Here is a 20901-nt window from a genome sequence, read left to right as displayed (position 1 = left end):
CGTTCGCACCACAGTGATGCTGCAACCTCTTCAAGGTTACAAACGTTGCATAACAGGGCCCGTGTGAAATATTCACCAGGCTGCAATGAGGGAGGGAAAGACAAAAAAAGAAGAACACGGTTCTATGGTTATGTTTTCATGAAGCCCAAACAGCTGACTGCTCTATTTCCCCTATCATTGATAATAAAACGTAGGCCTGGGTGCATGATTGTCACGCGTGCTGGGTACTCACTCTACTTCCACACAAGATCTATTTGCGGAGGTAAATGTGACTCATTCGTTGCATGACTTGTCCGGTCTATAAAGTCAGACATCTGCAGCCTGTTAAATAAAAAGCACAGGTCTGTTTTCTGCTATGCATTTGAATTGGTAGAAAATGTACTTGCAAGCCTAAAATGCAATGGTGTGGGCAAATTGAAGTGCAGTTCTTAAAATTAATTTTAAATTCAGGGTAGCTCTGTGAGATTTTTTTGGCATATCATCAAAAATGGGCTTTATTTAAATAGGTCAGAGCAAAAGGACAAACAGTGAATTGTTCATTGATCATGTATCCCTTCTATTTATTTATTTATTTATTCATTCTCCTGTAGAGCTGCATTTGGAAAAATATAAATCCCAAAATCAGACCACGAAGTGAATCCGTGATGTCAGCACTGACCATAATTCAGGATGTACGTCATGGCACGCATGTACATATATATATATAGCCTTCTGTTGCCAGGCAAATATAGGATGAAAATAAATGTACCACTCTACATTAATATTTTTGATTTGCACTGCACGCAAAAGCCTGATAAAGGTTAACACAATCCAAATTAAGAAAAAAATAATTGTGAATAACTGCATAATTAAAACTTTTCTGATAAAACAAAAGATGACCGTAAAGCCAGGTTGCACTGCCAGCCACTGAGGGTTAATACAACAATAATAATGAATAATAATAAAAAACGTCACCATGTCAAAAGTAACTATGCATGCAATCAATGAATTAAGCAAATATCCAGATAATAATTGAATAGCCTACACAGGGTTTACACCCTTTCACATCGTGGGTCTGAATGTGTGATGGTGATTGAAGTGGTGAGCCATTTTATTATTACTGTGATAAAAGCATCTTTTCAATGATATTTCCTTTAATCCTATACTATCTTTTTTTTTTATATAATTTTCACGTTTTCTGAAAAATGTGTTTGCAACTAAAGTAAAGTGCAAAAAAAAAAATGACGTTGTTCTACAATTATAGCTTATATGTAATTAAAATATGCACGACCGATATAAAAGCAGGTAAATGTTTGTTATAATAAAACACCACAACCAAACATGTGAAGTTTAACGATCCGAGACGAAATGTGGAATTTCACGCCGAACATCAATGTCGAGACATCTTCATACTCTGATGTGCCGTTTTTCTAAAGAATCAAAATAGTCATACATTCAATTTAAATAACTGCACTTATAAAAAGCAATATAATGTAATGATTTCCTAAATAATTGCAAAAAAAATTACGTTGACGTGGTTGATATTTATCCATATATAGAAAAGGTCCATATTGCAGCTATGGCATTATTAAAAATTGCATATTATCATATAAGGCATACTTTTCTTTTAGATATACAATATTATGTTGTATGTGAATAATTCTCCATTTGAAAAAAAATGCAAGCTTTGCTGCTGAGGAAAAATACACTCCTAAAATGCGCAAAAATCTGACTGTTTTCTCTCTATTATAATTTTACATTAATTCACCTTCGTTAAATATCTTAGATCCAGTTTATTTATATTTATAGTTACGAAAACAAATACAATACTTCAGAATTATCATTAAACAGGCCTGCAAGGCCAAATGGCAAAACAAAACCAAAAAATGCTGAACATGCGTGTACGGAAAATATTCCTGAGCTTTTAGAGCATCAGAAAATCTCCAAAATAAAAAATATAAATCAATAAAGTAATCATGTCACCGTTTGTTTTGTAATTTGATAAGTTTTTAGAAAAGGCAAGTGGTCCCTGCGACTTTGTAAACAAGTGTAACGACTCAGACAGTTTATTCTCTTCAGATAGAGATTTTTTTATTTATTTTTTAATAAATCTTCCACACAAGTTCACATTACATATCTAACATTTTATGAAAGCCAGATTTACCAACGGGTGCTATGTTGTATCAAAGGCCTGTGAAAAACATGAAATCAGTCATTTTTATTTACGTAACTCTGACTTGAGATGATCGTCACCGGGTGTCCTGGTACATGATTACGTCCAACACTATTTAAAATGGAGGATGTTCGCCGTGTTACGGGACGTCATGTCATGCGTCACAGCATTGCATCGACCATCAGAATATATCACATCTCTGGGTGCATCATGCAGTCATAATATACAATAATGTAAAGAGACGGGGTCTTAAACAGACCATAAAGAGCGTCAGTGCTAACGGAGAGCAGAAATCAGTTTTAAAAAACAAAATATCTACTTTACAAACTGAATTCATTTTTGCTTTTACAAATACTATTTGTTTCGTTCACTACAGGATGATTGTTAGAATTGTAATCCGCAGCCACTCTGTCTTTACGGGCTGCTGAGCAGGCCGGCGTCCCGCAGCGCAGCGCAGAGGCACGCGGCCTACATGCGCGTGGTCTCTTCTTCGTGGACGGCGGACTATGATGTCAAGCATGTAAAGGAATTCCTAAGTCAACCTAACTTTTAGTTTAATGTCAAGACCACGAAGATAATAAAGCATAGCATTATGTTAAACACAAAGTTCCGTATACGTCATGTTCAAAACACATTAGAGACAAAAGCCAATTCAAATTTTTATTTTTTTTAAAAAAGTGTGCAGACAAAACAGTGGAATGTAAAAAAAAAAAAAAAAAAAAAAAAGATGGTGTTACATATTTGAATGATTAAATCGAGATAGTGCTGGAGGTTCACTTAGTGATCTGTGTGTAAACGATGTACCTGGGATTATCTCTCAAGCGATCGCTGTCGGTCACTGTTTGGCATCACCGGGGAGATTGGAGAACACTCAGTGGTTGGTTGAGCTCATTGTGAGTGGTCAGCTTTGCTTCAGCAGCACGATCAATACTGGAGGCTTCAGCTAGAGTCTTAACTCCAATATTTACGTGCTGCTACAGTAAGGCGACCAGCAAATGGGAGCGGGCAGATCCAAACGAGCTTTTGGTCATCAGGCGAACAGGAAATATTCTGACAGTGCACACTGAATCCAAGAGCGTCAGTAACCAAGTCAGCCTCGACGGGTTGAAGCTCTGCAAGGAGACGGCCAGGTTGTATATTCAGGCTTTGCTGTGGCAGCACAGTATGGCCTGCATCTCAGTGTAACCCACAAACCATTCCGTGCTGCTACAGCATCACCAGAGCTGAAGTCCCTTAACTTCCACCTCTTGTCATCTAAAAGACGTTCAAATGATCTTCTCTCCATTCCTAAAGCAGTCAAGGAAGTCCACCACCTGAAAAACACACACACACAAAAAAAAAAAAGACGATGCAGTTGAATGATGCAATTATGAGGACGGACAGACGGTCAGAATTGCATTGCTAGGCAAAAGTATGTGGACAACAGAATGTTACAAACTATGATTGCCGAAAAATCTCATTTCAAAACGATGGGGAATTCCTATGGTGTTGTCACAGCCTCCACTCCTCTGAGAAAACTTTCCACAAGATTTTGAAACCTGGAGATTTGCACTAATTTAGCCACAATGTGAGGTTGGGAATGGATGTTTGGTCCATAGCTGTTATATGGGGCTGAGGTCAGAGATCTCTAATGCAGAGGGGCACTGCATGTCATGCTGAAACACGAAAGAGCCTTTTCCCCACGTGTTGCCGCATGACTGGAAAAAAAACACTTGTGTCCAAAACACCATTGTATGCAGTAACATTAGGATTCCCCTTCATTTTAACCAAGCAGCCTAGGGACACGTTTGTCCACATACGGGCCATAGAGGCCTCAAGTAATTTCACTTCTTCAAATGATTGCATTTAAGTAACAAAAGCAAAACTGTTTCACAGACCCCCAAGTCTCTGTTTTTGCCAGCAGTGAAAGCTGTACACATCTTAGACTATGAGGAGGAAAAACTGCATATGCAAATCTGACAAGTTTTGAGTGAAATGGTTTATTAGCATAGCAAGGGAGCAAAATGTACTTTTTGTCCACTGGCCAAATGGCTAGTGGATGTTATAATTTAACCAGCCACTCAATAGAATACAATGATTTGTTTGGCTGTTGAGTGGAGAAAAATCTACCAGCCTCTTGCATATTTTACTAGCATTTGGCTCGTGGATAGTGCAGATTCTGTACACTGAGCATAGCTAAACAGTTACTTTTTCCTAAACGTTAATATGGTCAAAATAAATAATTCACATCATTTTGTGTCAACAAAGCACTGTGAAAACAGTGGAGCAGGGTTGACAGATGAAAAAAAAAAAAAAAAAAAAAAAAAAAAAAAAATAGTCTGTACTTTAAATGACTCAGAGTATCACATTTTCTGAAGAGGTCAGTCAAAATACTGTGGATCTTTCATGCCCAGTACCATTACACTAGTGCTACTGACTGGTTCTCCATAGACAACTGTAAAGTGAGCATTCTTTCTGAGCCACAAAGATGGTTGCATGTCAGAGGGAAAGTGCAGCATCTCACTCAGTGGCTGAGCACTCTTGGGTTACAAGCTAATTAATGCTCAACTGTCCTCAGCTAACTGTGCACCCAATAGAGATCACTGTCTTTTACCTGGAAAAAAATATGAGGTCAAATGTTACATTTAAAATGAAGGTGGACTTCCTACAAAACTGTTTTACGGGAGAAACAAGCATCCGGTAATTAAAATGCACTTTAACCCTTGAAATGGAGCAAGAATATCAACTTATTGGAGAAACTGCAAGTTTACACAAAGGGACAAGAGATAGTCTGTCTATCGGTGCCATTTAGAAAATCACTGAAACCCTACCAGCATCAGAGGTGTTGCTCAACAGCTGACCAGCCAGAATAATAAGCCCAGTGGAAGGATCAATAAAGTACCACAAAAAAAAGAAGTAGCTCTTCCAGTTAATAGAAACATTTAAACTTTTAGAGCAAGATGGTTCAGGCTTTCCTGGTAAACATCAATATTATATATGAATCCTTAAATAAAAACTCCTTTAACAAATACCAAGTTTGTATGCAATGGCGCTAAAACAAACTTGGTGCTGATGATAATCCTGAAGGAGATTGGCTCGGACAAACCTGTTGCCACTAGAGGTCTCAATGGACCTGTAATTAGGACCTTGGTATGAAATGGACCGGAAAGCCTGAACCTAATAACATCTCTGAAGTACGTCCCTTCAAAAAATAAAAATAAAATCACTGACAAAACATGCTGGCTTTCTCTTTAAAAATACACAAGTGCAGCTCAGAAGATGACCGAAATCCATTCATCCATTACCTTGAAAAAAATGAAAATAAATAACAATTGGTAGCCTTTATTCTTCTGTTTAAGTGAATGTTTTGTTGTAAAGAAGCTGCAAGCAGGAATAAAAAAAAATAAAAAAAAATGTCTTAAGATTTGGCAGCACAAACGTATTGCTTTCATCAGATATACTGTTGGACCATTAAACCCAGAAGGTAAACACTGGAACAGGATGTATGAATTTGGCTCTTTCTTGCAAATTAAAAAGTAGCTTTTTGGAATCTGACTTTTAGATTGTCAGTGTCCCACAAACAGCAAATTTAATGAAAAGGACATTATGCAACAATAAAATAACTGACTGGGGAAAAAAGAGCCACTAATTGTTTACTGTGATAGATTGCAAATTTTAGGCAACAGCTGACTGAAATTTCTGAAGTCAATATAAAACACTGCGGTACGATGTAGAAATAGTTAGATAAACTGCAATTGCGAAGATAACATTTTCATCATAATACTTGTCATGCTGCTTGGAATTCCCATTAACTTCATTACCTATATATATATATATATATATATATATATATACACACACACACAAAAAATATAAATATACATATATATATGAGGGTGTGTCCCCCCCCCAGAAATTTGAAGATCCACATTGCATGTTTTATTAGTAATACTTTCAATATAGGATGCGACTCATCTTTCTATCCAAAAGGCATTACACATGTAATTTTCGGTGATAAAAATGAATGACTACAGCTGAAATATGTTGTTAGATATGCAGAGGAAGAGGGAACAAAAAGGGAAACAATGTTATCCAGTCAGACAGATCTGACAGTGGCAGGAGGGTGGGAAGACAGTGAGTGTAGCGTCATTTTCTTCCCCTTTTTATTAAATCGGCATGTAGGAGCTTGACCCTTTTCAAGCATGTATGACAACATTTTTGTCCAAGCATTACTTTTTTTTTTTATCTCTAGTTTTCATTTGGTGCCAATTTTAAAATCATTTATAGCATCTCAAAAATGTGTTGTTTACACAAAATATGCAGATTTTGCAAAAAAATGAATGTTACCTGATAGATTATGCTATTAATTAGTTCAGGGAACTATATCCAGGAACATTTGGTTTAGTGTTTCAAGCATTGCAAAGGTATCAAAAAAGTCAACCAATAATAATCAAGACATCTGATAATTTACAACTTCACATCAGGTGTGTATAATTGTCAGATCTGTGGGGCATGACAAAATGGCCTTGTATTAGTCCTTGGCTATTAGGGCCATCCTCTCCTGTCTGGGTCCACAACCCCTGCTAAAAAAAAAAAAAAAAAAAAAAAAGGGAGGACACAATCACAACTATTTGAAAACTCAAATCAGGTTAGCAACAAAAAATTAAACAACTATTTTAAAAATTAATCCATGGCTTGTTACATAATGGGCTCAGGAGAGTTACAAGTGCAAAGGGGTGTTTTTCAACATCTTTAACATTTGAAGAATAATTAATGATGTAAAAAAAAAAAAGCAATAAAAGATCAACTGTTAATTAATTGTTTGTTATGGCCCTAACTGTAAGCCGTAATTAACGACTTCAGCTAAAAAAAGAACAGCTGATACTCCCTTTCTTACGACACTCTACATATGTGGGACATTGTATCCACAAGATGCAAAGTGTGAAAACATGGGAAACAAAGAACACCAACTTGGATTCAAGTACAGAAAGTCCCATACCACATCATTTCCTTATCTTCAATGTCATATGTTCATGCCATTTTATGGACAGTATTGTATGAATTTAACTGCAGTAGAAGTCAGGAAACAAACATTTGACCTTGTCAATCCTTGGTAATCACTTAACAAAAATGCTGACTACTAACCAGGTAAATTGTGTATTTCCCTTTTAAGCTGATAATTTCTCTAAGTCAAGGTGGAATAGTTCACATCAATGAATCTAACCTCTCCCCATTTTTCTCCCTCTCCTTTAAGGCAGCATGCCCAGACATGTCTACTTCACTACTCAGCCTATTTAACCCATTCCTATGACATTTGCTCTCCTAACAATGGCCTCAAAGAGTCACCTGACCCCAAGGTTGAAGGTCAAGTAACCTCCTACACCACATCGGGTACAAGGACTGCAGACGACAACCCATCTCCTCACCAGAATTGGTTTGGGCCGGCTTCTTTTCTGTGTAACAACATCATCTGCCAGTAAAAGCATAAACTAAGGGAGATTCACAGTGACGTCCTAAGCTGTGCAAAATAAAAAACCTGAATGGCATTCACATTTATCTACATGAAAAAAAATTCATCCAAATTTGAGTTTTGCGATGCATCACTGGGACATGGCAGGAAACTGCAGACACAACAGCCAAGTTTGAAAGCACTTAAGTTAAATTACTGATTTATACTTGTTACAGGATATATATATATATATATATATTATTTTTCATACAAGTAACATGCACATAACTAAGAAAACCATACCTTAAAAAATGTAATCCAGATAAACACAAAGTAGAAGTGTGGCCAATTCATTGTTCCCCACGTTTGACAAGACAACACACACAGTAAAAATATACTTTGTTCACTGTGCCACGACTTTATACAGTGTGATAAAATGCATCTACTGGGGCAGCATGTACACAGCAGGAGACCTCTACTGAAGTAAAGGCAAATACAAAACCAATTCATCCGTAAAGACAAAGCAACCAATTATGGTAACATAAAAATAACGGGAAAAATAAAAAATATTTTTACAAAAATCTTTGCGAGGGTGTGTAATTCTTAAAGAATGCCAGGAGGTGCTGAACGATTTAAACTGTTCATTGTAGACCAGGGATGCTACAAATGAAGAACTGCTTTGTTCTATACAAACACTAGCACTGTAGTGGTGTTAATCCTAGAAAAACCTGTTATATTTGCACAGCCAGCATAACATGTCCAGCATAGCACAGGCAGAGGGACTGGGATTCCCTGGAGGCTACAGTCATATCTTATCAAATGATTTACAGTAAACCCCAGAAACATGTGAAAACACGTACCACACATCAACTAGAGAGTAACCCATTTCACAGGACACACTAGCTGATATGTGAGCGTGACCTCTGAGTCATTGTTGTACTACTCAGGTATACACCACCCCCTCCATCTACTGTCCGGTGAGTGTAACAGACGGACTCCTCAGGTCCACAATATCTATGCTAATGAATTAACTCAGCAATGGTACAACAATCATTACACTTGTAAAATAATGTGAAATATTATTAATTTGCCGTTCCGAATAAGTTCATGAAAACAGGTCTCACAACAGGACAGTGCAGTTTTTCAAATATATTTTTAAACACTTCCAATTAAAGTGTGGCCACATTATAAAGGTTCCTTAATGACCAACAGCAGTGTCTGTCAACTAAACACACCCGTGTGTCCACAATGTGTTTGGTGACATATTTAATCTGAAAACGCAACTGCCTCTACTGTAAAAAAAATTATGCATTTCAACTCGATATTAGCCATTCCTCAACAAATTAATTTCTGATCCCTTCAGTACTTTACTCCTTCAGGTTTAACAAATTTAAAGCTTCCCCTTACTGCCAAAGGAAGACTGAGCAGAAATAAACAGGATGCAGACAGAGCAGTGTACTGTGGTGCAATTTTAAAAGTACGACCTATGGACTTCAATTACATTTGACTATTAGCATGACACTATAAAAAAGGGCATGGGGAGAACCAGCAAAACTACCAAAACATTTTTTAATTACATTGAATCACTACTTACTTACAGAACCATGAGTAAGGCTGAAATAAGGATAAGAATGTATTTTACATGCATTCATAAGCAAAAGGGGCAAAAGAGGAAGCAAAGATAGAGTGTGAGAGCTGAATGGCACACCCATACAATTTCAAAAACACATACTTTTTTTTTTTTTGCTGAATATTCCAACTCAAATGACTAGGTTGAATTCAGATACTTACAATACTCTGGTTCAGTGTAAAAAAAATAAAAATGTGTTTAACACATCACAACCAAAATCTTTTCTATTAAAAAAAACTAAGGCTTTCTTAGGATTTCAAGCTCTGCTGTCAAACTGCTGATGGGGTTTATATGCTGACACAATATTAAAATAAATAAATAAGAGTAGAACATGACTCTTACATGCGTGAAAATGTTTACATGTTAATACTGGCAATATTATTCTTTCTAATGATTTCCCCCACGTTCCTTGGTAGGCTTGACCTACCTACTTACAACTGTATGCAGTGCCAATTACACACCAGCAGATCTACATGAGTTACAGCAGTATATCTTAAATAATGTGTGCTGATCTTACTGTCACAAATACACAAAATAAGTTTCTTGAAGTAAACTTTAAAAACGGCCAAATAGACAAATTGTTGGTCACACTGTGTAATAATATTTGGTCAGCGGGTGAGGTGTTACCTGCTTACTAAGTTAGTTACTAAAATAAAAATACACAAACCAGCCACCAGTAATTCAGGATCATTATAAATATTTACAATTGAACTGCTCACAAATTAATACTGTGGGCTAATCTAGCACCCTCAGGTGAAAAAAGACTGGTGCAGCAGAAATGAAAACGTGTGTAGTCAGAGGAGTCAGATCTTACTGCCAATGCTGTTGCAGGTTATCATATTACCATCTAAAATGCAGTTATCAAGCAGAGAATTCACCAGCCCTGTAACTGCCGACGTATTCCTTCTAAACACGCTGTCCAATTCAATAAGTACTTCTGTCACTACACAAAACAACAATAAAAGGGAAAGTGCAACCTTTTGAGCGCAACTGCAGAGGATAAAAAGATTTTTAAAAAAATTAAAAGAGCAATTCACCTTTTGATATATATTTTTTTACTAACCAAAATTTTAACAGCTGCTAATCGACCACCAAAATACATCAATGTTCACATCAACAACAGATTATCCTACTTTTGCAGGCCACAAACCAGTTTATGTACAAAACATAACTGCATTTAAGCTCCCAACTGACACTACTTCAAAAATGTTAATGTCACCTCTATAAGCAGTTGTTTTTGACATCTTCACCATTTAAGTGAAACAGGTGTAAAGCCCTATGCACCCAATGTAAAGCTACAGTGATGCAGCACCTACTGTATGCAAAAATCAAAAAGGCAATTCAAAACATATGCTTGTAAGAAGCATATGCTGCACTGCTGTCACTGGTGTTATCAGCCTTAACTTTATGACTGACACTCATTTTCACCCAAAAAAATATTTAAAATAAAAAAATCACATCTGAATTTAAGGCTTACTTAGATGACCACATTTTGAACTATTCCTGAGCTTAAATCATGTCTGCGAGCAAACTGACTGATGCATATAAAACCCTTTTGACAGCTTCTATTTAATGCTGCGGGGGCATAGAACTGAAACCAAGGCCAACTTCTGGAAAATAACCAACAAAACCCATGAAAACCTATTCCCATCACTGCAAATTTGAATACTATAAAGTTTGTGCTGAGTGGTGCAGAAAGAAGGAAGAGAAGGGTGGGGATCCTTTGCAGCCTGGCTACAACACATGTGAGCAAGTACAAGAAGAGAGGCACAGTTTCACCAGGAAATGGGGGTGGGAGCCCATTTTGCCGGAGGGGTCTGAGAAGACAGAATGATGAGTCACAGAATGTCATGCTAACCGTCTGAAACATCACAACGGTGCTCTACAAGGAGAGTTCAGAGGCAAATACCAGAGAACGGAGGGGAGACATGAACCTGTAGCATTCACAGGAGATTAAATGAAGGCAAGGAATTAAAAACGGCAGCATAATACACCAGTAATAATTAGACTATTGCATACAGGTACAGTGTCAACAATACTGTTAATTCCTCTTCAGAAGAATATGACCAGAATATTTACACCTATTTGACTTGTATGACCACATCAGATACACATTCTAAAACTAGATAGCTGTTGTGCAACAGTTGATATATTACTAAGATTTTTGATCATAAAATCTCACTTTGACAAAGTGCTACCTCGTCCCTTTTAGAGATACAATCTGACAAATTGAAATCTGTAGTTTTTATGAAACAGAAATATCAGAAATAAGCACACGCACCGCAGCTGATATTATAAAACTAATTACAAAAGGTGCTTTGATCAACTCAATTGGATTTTAATAATCACAGCCTCAACTGGAATATTAAGTACCGCCTGTAACATGTGTACTTTAGCCTCTTTTCCATTTTAACAAATAGACTGACACTGTGACTCGTAACACTTTCAGAGTGATTTTTTTAAAAATATATTTTTTACAATTAACTGATCGAGCATCAAGGAATATTTTGTATAGGTATTGTATTAAAGCAATTTGACTTTATATCATTAATACTGCTTACAGCTATTTTGCTGAAGTCACACAACAGACCAGTGAACAGTTTCAAGTTTTAGCTAGAAACAAATGGGCAGGTGTAGGCTATATATTTTTGAGTATGTGTATACGCACATACATCAGAGTATTATACTAAATGTTGTGACTCCATCCTTAAAAAACAATAAAATACATTTTAAATAATTTAATTTTCCTGCAAATTTTTTACATTCTATCTGTTGGTGTGAAGAATAATACTACAAAAAACATCCCCACTTAGGTGTAGTGACCAGAATAGCTTTTGTTGGAGTGTAGATCAATTTATCAAGATCAGCAATTTTCTAAAATCTAATTAATAAATAGTTGAAACAGCCACACATATAGAGGGATAAGTAGAAATGTGGGTTAACACAAGTTGCCCACCCAATTTCAATTACACCATGTGGTGTACATAAAATATCAACAAATGTGTTTATTCCTAAAGCAGATAATTACATGCCTGTCTCATTTTAGATTTTCATACAATTCATTGTGTTTCACACACACTCAATCTTTTCAGTAAGACACATCAGATCGAATAGTACAGTTATTTCTTCCTCCCCCACCTCTTTGCTCTGCTATGTGTCTGTGAAAGGTCTTTCCCTCATATCACATTAACTTATTTCTCTCAAACTAAATCCACTCAAAAATGAATACACAAAATCTAACTACATAAAGTGGACGGTTTCATCCTGAAAATGCTGTCCCATTTCCACAAAAAAATATTATAGTGAGGATACAATCTGCAATGTCAGGGAAGAAATCCATGCATAAAACTATGGTATTTAGTTTCATTTTCATTCAGGTCATGCATATCTAATAAGTGGAAACAACTCTTAACCTTACTGCTGCAGAATATGTATGAAAAAATAAAAATCTTGGAAAATGCTATTAGTAAGCACACTGTCATTTGTAACGGGGCAAAAGGGGGGAAGGCATTGGACAGAGGTGACTACTGTCTAGTTAATTTGAATTAGATTTTTTTTCTCCAGAAATTGAAATACCACACTTGACGATGTGGACACGTATTTGGTTAAATAAACGCAACACTGTAACAGATAGCGAGGCCTCGCATTATGTAACACATTAAACCGATCTCTACTTAGAAGGAAGTAGAAGGGGCGGGTTTAGGCGCACAATTATATGGAGCCTCTCTCTGCCTCTTGTGCTCTATTAGACAAGTAGTCATGTTCATTATTAGAAGCATAAAGCGAGAGATCAAACGCCAAACAAAAGGACACCTCTCGTAATTAGTGATCAGGTCCGTTTTAGTCACTCTCTACTGAACCGATTACACCACGTAGTTTTACCTCCAACGTTACTTGAGCTGAATCAGTCCACACAGAAAGGGGAGTAAGTGCAACAAAAAGAGAGAAAAAAAAAAAGGGGGCAAAGGAGACATAAAGCAATGACTGAAAACCCCTCTGCATCAAACTACGACGAGCCAAAAGCCCAACATTACAACAGCGCAACTATCAATACATTTTTTTTCTCAATAACTAATTAATTCAACTATATATACACACTGCATCATTAGAGGACAGCCATTCAACGTTTAACAGACCTAGGGAAGTTGAATCATCAAGAGCAGAGACCTATGGTTGTTGTCAGCTGGCTCAGAGCCACATCTGTGATCCTCTAACGTTAAGGTCAGATATTCAAATGTATTAACAGATACAGATATACAGCAGGTATTGCTGACTGACGTCGAATAAGACCATAAGGTATAAGGTATAAGTATAAGGTTAGAATAAGACTATAATAATAATAATAAGGTTAGTGGGTTTGGTTCATCGGAGTTAACGTAGTGCAAGAGATAAGACTGCAACCACACGGATACGGAAATAAAACAAACTCAGTCATTATTACTAAAGTCATGATTGAGTATAAGGTCAACAATAATATAATGCCAAACCTCTCCCAAAAAAAAAAAAAAAAAAAAAAAAAAAAAAAAAAAAAAAAAAAAAAAAAAAAAAAAAAAAACGCCTTGCAACATATGCATTTCTAACCAGCCCAGTTACTTAACGAGCTCGGTAGAAAATGAAGTTACCACAAAAGGCACCGTCCGTCCCGGTCTCTCGGTCTCTGATCTTTTCCCTCCCAGGCCGGAGGAGGTGCCGTGTGCATGTGTTGACACTGCCGCCCGGGCTGCTGCTCCTCCGCGCGAGCCTGGCTGCGTTCGCACCTCCCGCTCAAAACCAGGCTCCGACGCGAGGAGAGGAGAAAGAAATGCTCCATTATAGTTCAACTTTCATTCATAACCCGCAAAGTTAAGTGTCACTGCTTTAGAAAAATAATTCCCCATCACTTCGGTTTTTAATATAAATGAATATATAAATATATATATATATATAATCCCCCCCCTGGATAAAACGGACCGCTGAAGGAGCGCATATTTTTTTCAGCGCAGCAAACTCAGACGTCCCTCTGCGCTAGCACGCTAAGCTAACAGGCTAGCTGCTATGAAGAGTAACGTTACAAGCTGGCAAAGCTGGCCAAATGGCTAACGTCTCCCCGCCGCCTGTCGGTCTCTCCTCCGCTCCGCGCATTTCTCCCCTTCAGTCCGGTTACATTGTCCGACTGAAAAAAAATAAATCAATTTAAATACTTTGTGGCGTCAATTACCTGCGTTTCCTTAGAAACTACGCGAGTCCGCTCCCTAAAGGCGCAGTTTGATTCGGAGCGCTTGGTTTCTCTCCCCTCCGTCTCCGCGACAGCTTTCTACATTCGCAGCATCCTCTCTCCGCAGCTGCTGAGGCAATCGCTGCTCACTCGAAAATGGCGCCGAAAGATACACTCCTCATTCAAATTCGATAGAGCCTCCCATTCTCCCCATTGGCTGGATGCGGAGTGGACTCCGCGCAGCTCATTGGACGCTGAAAATGCACTCTCGCAGCCCACGCAGCGCTCAACAGAGAGAGAGACAAGTTAACGCTTTAGATCCCGGACCACATTTACAGCAATCGCCCGGGCTGAAATATTTAAGTTCAAACTTGTTCAAACCAGATTTTTTACATGAACTGAATGCCACGATCCTTATTAGCGACTATCAAATATTAAAAGTGCACAAAATGTACCACAAAAACTCTATGGTGAAACAACGTGAGATGAAGAGAAACTGCAATTAAGTCATTACTAGTAGCATAGATACATATGTGCATAGGCCAAAATAAACATTGTATCGCTTATATTTAAGAAAAGGTGGGGTTGCATAAGATCCCTTGTTTATTTTAGACTTACCATCTCAATTTGTCATACCGCTGGTGAATATAAATGTCAAAACTTTTACTGGAAGCTCCACAGCCTTTACCTGTAAACATGATAAATGTCCATGGTACCAACTGAACTGGGCAAATAAATAAAAAAATCACTCTTTAGCGATCCACGACAAAACAGCAATGACTGAGAGTTGTAATTGGCCTTGTGGTTAAAATACACTTTCTTAGATGACCCAGATTAAAATGTGTCAGCTGTATACTATTGCACTTTTACTCACCGCTTATCCCTAATCAGGTATATCATATATCAAAATATAACTAAATGCTTTTATATGCTTTTTGTCAGAGTCATAAAAACAATGTTTGAAGTTGGTGTATATAAAATACACTATTTAGCCTACAGACATTTATAAAAGCCATTGGTGCAACATAGCATTGTATAAGAGTGCTGAATATGTTGCAATACTTTTATTACCATCCATTATGTGAGCCCCATGAATGTCAAAATGTGTTCCTTATTTACAGAATGAGTACTTATCTGCAGTTATCACAGCAGTACTTGTCTTGGAGTGACAGGCCTATCAAAAACAATTGAGAAATAGCCAAATAAAATACATTATTGCAGCCATAGATGACAGGAGTTTACCATCTGGTGAATTCGTATTGTGAAGTCAAGAAGTAAAGGAAACAGTGAGATTACTCCCAAGACCAAGGAGATGCAAAACAAATCATGAAGGATGTGAAAAAGCAGGAATAAAAAGCGTTAACTGTGAGGTAAAGAGTCTGGCAAACTATGGCGGCTCAGTCAGCAGTTATGTTATCCCTCCACGCTCTTCTCAATCAGAATGTGGGGTTGGGTTTTGCAGACTGTCTTAGTTTATTTTCAACAGTTCGAATGAGGACGTTTCTTTCTTATCTTAAATTGCTGTGACATCATATTGCCCTCTCTAATTTGAAGTTTCCTTTTCAACTGGCCCATTTTTTATAACTTTTGACTGATGTCTTTTCCACACCTTTCAAAGGCACATATATATTTTTCTTAAAAGAAACACACTCCTTAAATAGCCTACATTTCATGGAATAACCGCTTCTCAATTTAGGATTAGCCTGGCAACACCACATAAGTACACACACCACTGTTGTGTGAATGCGACGGGCCAAGGAGGGATGGGTTGGGCTCTGCCACAATAACCCTGCTGTTATCATATCTAGTGTAGCATAGTGTATCTCAGGCAAGATAAACAGAGACAGCCATTTCATCCCAATGCACACATAATAACACTACATAACATTCACCTGCTATGCCAGTAGTTGGCTCCACCAGGGTGCGGTGGAAAAAAGAATTAGCTGCAACCTGCTATTAGTTTTTATGTGGTGCCTAAGTGAATAAAGGCCAATCTTTTGTACACAACTTTAAGTGAGTTAAAAAATATACTTGCCTTTCTGAAAAAATGTCTACACAATGAAATATGTCCTTTACTTTTTTTGTTTTTTTAAACCTTAATTTTGTTATTTGTTTCTCATCAAGAAACATATTGTTTCTTTGCATTGCTGTGTGTGGTCGTAAAACACTTTTTACTTTGGAGTACAAAAGCCACTGGGAGAGAGAGGGCGCCCATTGTGCGTGCATTCTGGTGTAGTGTGGACAATGGTGCGGAGAGGAAAAAAACACACTTGTTTACAGATAAACTGGTTTGGACAGGAAGCCAGTAAGGAGGAGCTCCGTGTTGTTAAACAGGCATGTGGAGAGGCAGGGATGAGCCAGCAAAAACACCAACATGACCATAGGGGAGATCATGATGCAGTACTCAAAGACATCACACTCGCACAAACACACAAACATGCATGCATGCAGTCCTATCTACAAACGCACATATGCAGTACTTTTACATACACTGTTGAAAACTTGTCAGGGTTTTAAAAAGATTCAATTGTAAACGGCTAAAACCCTTTACTGACACAAACAGAAATGGTAAGTTATTTAGTTTCACTATGAGAAAAATTAACAAGATAAAAAGGTGCTTGTGGGCCCCTATTAGCGTTGCCAAACAGTAGCCAAGCTGAGCTCTGGTGAATACTATACAGTTCGTCCTGCATTGTGTCACCGTCACATGAGCACACGCTGCCTTCCATTAGGCAGGAGATCCTTATGACTCACAAAAACACAAGTCACATGTCAGTACACAAATGAACCATGCCACTCAGACTGCTCTGTTATCCGCAACAGCTTTTCTGCAGGCCCAAATGAAATCACATCATAATGCATCTCTTCATTAGGAGGGTTGAGACCGAGCGGGGCTCTCCCTTGTCTTCTGGTAGACGAGCCTAACAAGAGCCACAGTGTCATGTATCGTGGTATCTGGCCACAGCAGGCTAAGCCCGGCTGCAAAGTTGCCATGCCGGGGCAGTTTTAGTTGAGTGTAATTTGATTTCATGTTAGATGACTTGCGTGCATGGTTGGCTGTTACACTCAGCTGCTTCTCATTCAAGGAGGAGTTTTACAGATTATTTTTTCTCTCTCTCTCTCTCTTTTTCCCTCTCATGTGACTCAAAAGATGGCCTTTCACACCACCACCAGACATGGGACTGCATCACATCAGATGATAGGGAAATAAGGCAATAGCAAAAGCTCGGCTCCCAACACACGTCGAGAGTTCAAAATTTAAATCTTTGTAGTTTAGTGAAGACTATCAAGTGAAGACTGAACAAAACGAATTAGGGTCAGGGGTTACACCGAACCAGTGATGAGCACAGTTGGCAGCTTTAAAGTAAACGTAACGCACCAGCAGGTGATTGACCCTTGTTGAAGGTGCACTATATAGTGACATCACCTTCTGCATGGGCGCATTAGGTGTGGGCTGACGTGTGAGTGTGCCCAGCTCTCTGTGGCACATTGCTGCACATCCCTGAGTTAAATTAGGCTTTACAAATGAACACAGTGTGAAAATCATTCCTCCTCATCTCACTGTAAATGTGAATTCAAGATTGTCCTCATTTTTAAATAGTTAGTTCCATTCACTGTTTGAATGTAAAACTAAAAGAAACCAAATTATTTCCTTGTGTGGAGAGTAAAAATCCCCTTATTTTTTATTTCTTCATTGTAAATATCACGGGTACAAATGGAGCTAAAATGTTGGGGTATTTTGCAGTGTATATGAGACAATTCCCTCTGAAAATAATTCATTCAGCAGTCAAAATGAGCAGCACCCTGAAACAGGGTAGAAGAGACTATAGGCGTACTATATTAACGTAGCCTATTCCCTCGTCTTGGTCCTTTGAGAACACAATGAGCCCCACTGAGAACTCCATACTAGAGAGAGACTCTCCATTGATGTCTCCCTGGCTCCCCTCCCCCTCTCTCTATGAGACATCTGTAGCAGCTGCCCCCTTGTGCTCCTGTCAGCAGGGCACAGTGTGTGTGTTTGCGTGTGTGTAAGCACTAGTTGAGGTGGGGAGGTTAGCGTGGGGCGTGTTGTGACACCTCCCCCTTTGGAGGGGTCCGGCCCGCACACTTGTGGGACATCACATTTATCAATGGCTAATAGTCACTAGCAGGTCACCCTGAAAACACAACAGAAACCTCTGACCTCTTTTTAGCACAAAGGCTGCGAGGTGGTCACGTTAGCCCCGGGGGTGCTTTAAAAAGTTCACACACAACTTTTTTATATTTAAATTGGCTTGCAGAATTCATCATAAAGTATGGTTTCTTAAAAATAAAACAGTTTAAAGCATAAAACAGGCTTTTATAGTCAGGGTCCTGCTAAACACTATCACATGCTTGGCCAGCAAGTTTAGATATTACAGCACGAGAAGCCTTTTTTAATAAGTCTCTATATGATTTTACAGACATTCTCACGCATAGCAATCAAATTAAGTGAGTATAATTCATTGAGTAGTCTAAAATTACATCACAAGCATAGGGGACAGTTAAGGCGAATAACTCAGCTAGTTGCATTGGTAGCAATGTGGGCGCGGGGGGGGCAAGTTGAGGAGAGTAAAGTGATGCTCCATTAAGATATTCTTTAGTTTAAGACTTTCCATGAAACGTTTTTATGACAAATAGGAAAAAGAATCAGCAAAAACCTTCCTAGAGCCTGAAAGAGCTGTGTAGTCTGCCAACACAGACTGTCACTGACAAGGTCCTAGAGAGCAGCTTGATTTCCCTCCTCAAATTGTGTTTTAGAACTTTCTTATATAGTTAAACAAAAGACCATAGGATCCTGTAAAGAAAAATTTGACTAATAACCTCAGAGACACGTATCCCTGCATCAGGAGTCAAACATCCAGTGCCATAGTTGGGCTGTGTCAACCTGAAGAGAGACGTTTTCAAATCAAAAGTTTTGTCACCCCTCAAAACATTATTTATAATGACTTCCTGGTCTAGTAGTATTTCTTTTTTTATCATCTTGACAATTGTCCACAACCCTCAGTATGTTTCTCTTTCTTTGACTGCTAAGAGGGATTAGAGAGAAGGCTAAACACAAGCAAGACCTAATCCTAGGCATGCAGGGTTACAGAAAGGCCTCGTAGAATAAGTTTTGGAAGCCTGATATTTTTTGCTGGAGCTGGTGATTGAAGATATTTCATGCCTACATTTTTTTATCTCTATGATGATGATTGTGCAAAAAATATAAAGCCAAGTGCAGTAGGAGCAGCAACTGAGACACGGAGGGAAATAATAAAAATAGATTATTAGTGTGCAATTTCTTTAATATCTTGTTAATATCCTTTTTCAAGCACTTTGAGCTAATCAAAGCCCAATATTAATCAAAACATTAGGCCAAATTCACATGAAAGGGATAAATTCGAGTTAGAAATATCAAGTACACCGCTTGTATTTAACGATCTTGTGTCTCTTTTCTTACATTATATTAGCGGTGGGCAATACCTTAAATTGTAGTTTGAATTTGATCAAGTAAATCCAGAGCAGTTATCACTGGTAACATCAATAACACGTAAAAATTGCAGCAGTTGGTAAGATCAATTGACGAAATTCAAATTTTTGTCACTTAGCTGTTGTAGGAGCTGAGGACAGGAGGATATGGGGCAGGCTACAGTTAATCTCTTCTTTCACAGTTTGGCCACTAATGCTGCTATGGTTGCAATTTAGCAGGCAATGAAAAAAAACCGGAGCTTTAAAACTATGGCATTATCCATACACCTTTCTAAAATCGACACTTTTCAAAAAGATGTAGGCGCAGTACTTACTTGTAATACCTCTGTTAAAGAACTACCCATCACTAGTTTCTACTGTAGAACCCCATCAAAGGGTCTTCACCCCCACTGAAAGGGTTTTTCCTTATCCAAAACAAGAGTCAAATTATAAAGGGTGTGGTATTGTGAACAAATTGCAAAGCCCCTTAAGCATATTTGTGATTTGTGCTAGAGGGCTATATATAATAAATAGAATAATAGAATTGACTTGAATTGACTAGGCGAGACATTTTTGGGGATCGGTAAACATTTATGGAGTCGGCTGTTGCTGAGAAATTTTGTGTATGTATGAAAATTAAACAGCAGCCTCCTAAGTGTTCCACAGCCAAGTATTTTTAGCACTGAAACTAGAAGCACGCTATTGACAGATACTTGCGCTACACTTTCCATTCACACTCCAGAGGTTATATCAAATTATAAGCTAAGTAACCTGACCGTGACTGCATTGTAATAACACAGTCATAAACAGTGTTTGAGGCACACCTAATTCAAAACACTTGATTTGTCACTGGGGGACAATTTGCAGAGGTAGGTAAAGTAGTGCAGAAACACAATACAGGAAAAAGTAAAAAAAAATAAATATATATATATATAAGGATAAGCTGCACACACAATGATACCATTCGAAAATGCAAAAAAATAGCTGACTTACAGCATCTTCTTTAAAAGAGAGTGTAAACAGCTTCT

Source organism: Anoplopoma fimbria, chromosome 16 (assembly GCF_027596085.1).
Source record: "Anoplopoma fimbria isolate UVic2021 breed Golden Eagle Sablefish chromosome 16, Afim_UVic_2022, whole genome shotgun sequence".
NCBI lineage: Eukaryota > Metazoa > Chordata > Actinopteri > Perciformes > Anoplopomatidae > Anoplopoma > Anoplopoma fimbria.
Note: the sequence above shows the minus strand (reverse complement) of the source record.